Source organism: Canis lupus, chromosome 20, assembly GCF_003254725.2.
Source record: "Canis lupus dingo isolate Sandy chromosome 20, ASM325472v2, whole genome shotgun sequence".
Classification (NCBI taxonomy): Eukaryota; Metazoa; Chordata; class Mammalia; order Carnivora; family Canidae; genus Canis; species Canis lupus.
Window position 1 is genome coordinate 57,315,066 of NC_064262.1, and position 4,257 is coordinate 57,319,322.

The following is a 4,257-nucleotide window of genomic DNA, read 5'->3' on the forward strand; positions in this document are numbered from 1 at the left end:
CCCATCCTGGTCCCCCGGGAACTGGGACTTGTGGCCTCACGTGGCAGAGGAGACCTCGTCCGAGACCCCGCCGTGGGGGTGACTCTGGGTTCCTGGGGGGGCCGACGTCCTCACCAGGTCCCCCCAAGAGGGAGGCTGGGGGGGAGCCCCAGAGGCGGGCAGACCCTGCGCTGCTGGCAGTGAGGACGGAGGAGGGGCCGCCTCTGGAAGGTGGGGGGCAGGAGGGGGTCCCCCTGGGGCCCGGGGTGGGGGGTGACCAATCCTGCCCACACCTGGGTTCTAGGACTGAGCCCAGAACCATGAGAGCATCAGTGTGAGCGGTTTAAGCCCTGAGTTGGTGGTGACCTGCCTGTGGCCCCGGGAGGCTCTGACCCCCATTCTGCGCACGGGACGCCTGGCACCCCTTGCCCTGGGCCCCTGGGAATCAGGTCGGGGAGGCCAGCTCCCAAGGGCTCCTCCGTCTGCACCCGGAGTCACTCGCCCTCACAGGGCGGGTCACCCCAGAACCTGCCCAGCCGGGAGGGTGATGGGGGACAGGTGTCGGCGGCCTTGCTTGGACGAGCCGGCGGCGAGGGGCTGTCGTCCCTGCGGCTCCAATCCATACCCTTCCACGGATGTGACACAGCAGGCGGCCCTGCCACAGGGGACGGAGCCGCGGGCTGAGGCCGTCCCCCCTCAGGAAACCCTGTTGCTGGAAGCTTCCCCCCGGGGACCACATCATCCCTAGACCCACGCTGGCCTGCACCCCGGGCGGCGTCCCCAGCCCCCGTTGCTGTTCTCAGCAGCCGCTGCCGGAAGCAGAGTCAAGGCGCCGACGGGCCGAATCGCAAGAACCATCGGCTAAGTCCGACTGTGATGCTGGTTCCCGCCGGACCCCCGAGTGGAGGGGCCGCGTGTGGCCACCGAGGGGGGGCAGTGGGGCCTGCAGGAGCCGGGCGGTGTGCACAAGCCCATGCACACCTCCCTCCACGCAGAGTCCTGCACCGTTTGGGTCCCCAGGACTCATCAGTGACAATACATTCTCCTCTAATCAAATCTTTACAAGTATCCCCGATTATGGTTATGGTAAAATGCCAGGGTTGGCGTCTGTGTCAGAGGCAGCACGTCATGGGGCGTTTTGATGAGTTGTGACATAGCCTGCAGTAGGGGCACCAACGTACACTTCCACCAGCACATTTCATGGATCCCGTTTCCTTATGTCCCCCTCCCAACCCTGGATGTTAGGCCATGTGACATTTACCTATTTGATAGGAAAACATCCTCACTGCATGTTGACTATTGATATTCCCGATTTATATCTTTTGTCCATTTTTCCATTGGGAAGTCATCTTTTCTTATTGATTTATAAAAACTCTTTACATATTGAGCTTTACAATTTTTTTTGGTAAAATTTCATTTATTTATTCATGGGAGACACAGAGGCAGAGACACAGGCAGAGGGAGAAGGAGGCTCCCTCTGGGGAGCCCGATGAGGGACTCGATCCCAGGACCCCAGGGTCACACCCTGAGCCAAAGGCAGATGTTCAACCACTGAGGCACCCAGGTGTCCCCTAGACTTTTTAATATGCTTGTTTATAAAAGCTTTTTTATATATAATCTGTCATGTGTTACACAAATTTCTCCTGGTTTCTTGTTTATCTTTAACATTGTTTATGATTATTTCAGCATACTTTTTCTCCTTTTTTGGAGCTTTCAGTTTTGGTAATTATCTTCCTTAATGTTTTTTTACCCTTGGTGACAAGCTTACAGACTTGGGCTGGGAAAGCCTTTATGTAAATATTCATCTCTGTTTTCCTCTGGTTCTCTATACTTTTTTCTTCTTTTTTTAAGATTAAACACTAGATAAGTTTCACAGTTTAGTTTAGTTTTATTTATTTCTTAGAGACGGGGGAACACCTCCAGGAGGAGCAGAGAGAGAGAGAGAGAGAGAGGAGACTCCCCACTGCACACGGAGCTGACACGGGGCTCAGTCTCACGACTCTGAGATCATGACCTGAGCTGAAACCAAGAGTCGGACGCTCAACCCACTGAGCCACCCGGGTCCCTCACAAATTTGTTTTAAATAACAAGGAACCCCCTATTCCCACACAGTGTGACCCTTCCACACAGACCAGAGACAGAGACGTTACTTACTCCCGCGGTGCTCCGTGTCTGCATTTCCTAGCAGTTCGCTCCTCCCACTGCACTTTTAATGGACCTTATAAAAAATAAAATAAAATAAATAAATAAATAAATAAATAAATAAATAAATAAATAAATAAATAAAATAAAATTAAATTAAATTAAAAATGGACCTTATGAAGTTAGAGTACTTACAACGTCCGGCAATATCAATTCTTCACTATTATTGTTTTTTAATATTTTCTGGTCTATTTTCTTTTTTTTTTTTTCTGTTTTTTTTTTTTCTGATCTATTTTCTAAGTCATAGTCCAGATGAACTTCAGGATTACTTTAATAATTAATTAATTAATTAATTAATTAATTTTGCTTTGATGATTTTGATGGAAAAGTGTAAATTTGCAAAACACCATGGGCCCAGGTTCATTCTGGAACATGCCCCCTGTGGCCTCACGCACCTCTCCTCTCCTGTCCATTTACTCCAACCACGCCCAGCCCTTTGTCATTTCCAGCACGTCGCAGCTCTGCACACTGCACTTCCTTTTCTTTTTTCTTCATAGGATTTTTGAAATGGATATATGTGACATTCTGTAAAAATTGCCATTTTAAAGTACACAATTCTGTGGTCGTTGGTACAATGCCCAGCTGTGCAACCATCACCATCAAATTTCAGAACATTCCATCACCCTAAAAACGAAAAAAAAAAAAAACTGTCCCTGTTAGCTGTGACTCCCTCCCCACACCTCCCAGCGCCTGGCAGCCACGAATCCACTTTTTATCTCTATGGATGTGCCTATTCTGGATATTTCATATCCACACATTTCTTTTAAAGTTAATTCTTAGTTATTTTGGGTTGTTGTTACTATGAGTGAGATGTTTTTCCGTGACGTCTTTTGTTTCCATTGTACTTTCTAAATGATTATGTTCTGAGATATGTAAGAAGTCTCTTGATTTTGTAAGTTCATTTAGTAACTGGCCTCTTTTCTGAATCTTAAGTTGATTCTCCCGGAATTTCTAGACAGAGATCCACATTTGCAGGTCATGTTAATTGAATATATTCACTGGTTTTTTGTTGTTATTGTTTTTGTTTTTTAAAGATTTTATTTATTTATCCATGAGAGACAGAGAGAGACAGAGAGAGAGAGAGGCAGAGACCCAGGCAGAGGGAGAAGCAGGCTCCATGCAGGGAGCACCATGCGGGACTCGATCCCAGGACCCCGGGGTCACGCCCTGAGCCGAAGGCAGATGTTTAACTGACAGAGCCCCCCAGGCGCCCCCATAATCCTTTTTTAGGAGCAGAATCAATAGATACCATTGCATAGATGACCGTACTGGCAAAATTAAGTCCAGTATGCTCATATAATGCACATAAATATGTATAAATGTTTATATATTCATACACACACATAGTTAATCACCAAAAAAGTGTAAAACATATATCCTTTTTGATTAACTAGGGAGACAAAGACAGGAAAAATAGCCTCCACAAAAGATCAAAATTTCAGAAAACAGCAAGGATAAATTTTTTTTTTTTTTAGATTTTATTTACTTAAAATATTTATTTATTTGGAGAGTGTGAGAGAGTGTGTGCAGTCGTGAGCAGGGGGTTGGGGTGAAGGACAGGGAGAGGGAGAGTCTCAAGCAGCCTCCCTGCTGAGCGTGGAGCGGACCGGAGGCTTGATCCTACAACCCTGAGATCACGGCCTGTGATCAGGTGGGTGCCCCACCAACTGAGCCACCCAGGCGCCCCAAGGGTGAATATTTGAAAGCATGACACAAGATTAGGTCACGGAATCAAACTCATCACTTGTGGATCAGGATGGACTAAAGAGCCCGCGGCCTGTTCCCATAAATACGGCTTTATGGGCACACAGCTCTGCTCCCTGGCCGATGGCGCGGCCGCTCTCGCGCTACAGTGGCAGAGCGCCGCAGCTTCAAAGAGACCCCTTGGCCCCACAGAGCTGAAAATAGCCACACAGGCTTTTCCAGAAAAAGTTCGCCACCGCCTGATACAGCGATCCAGGCTGATCCTCCCGTTAAGGTAGGAGAACCTCAGGGACGCCCGGGTGGCTCAGCGGGCAAGGGCCCGCTTTCAGCTCAGGACGTGACCCTGGAGTCCCGGGATCGAGTCCCGCGTCG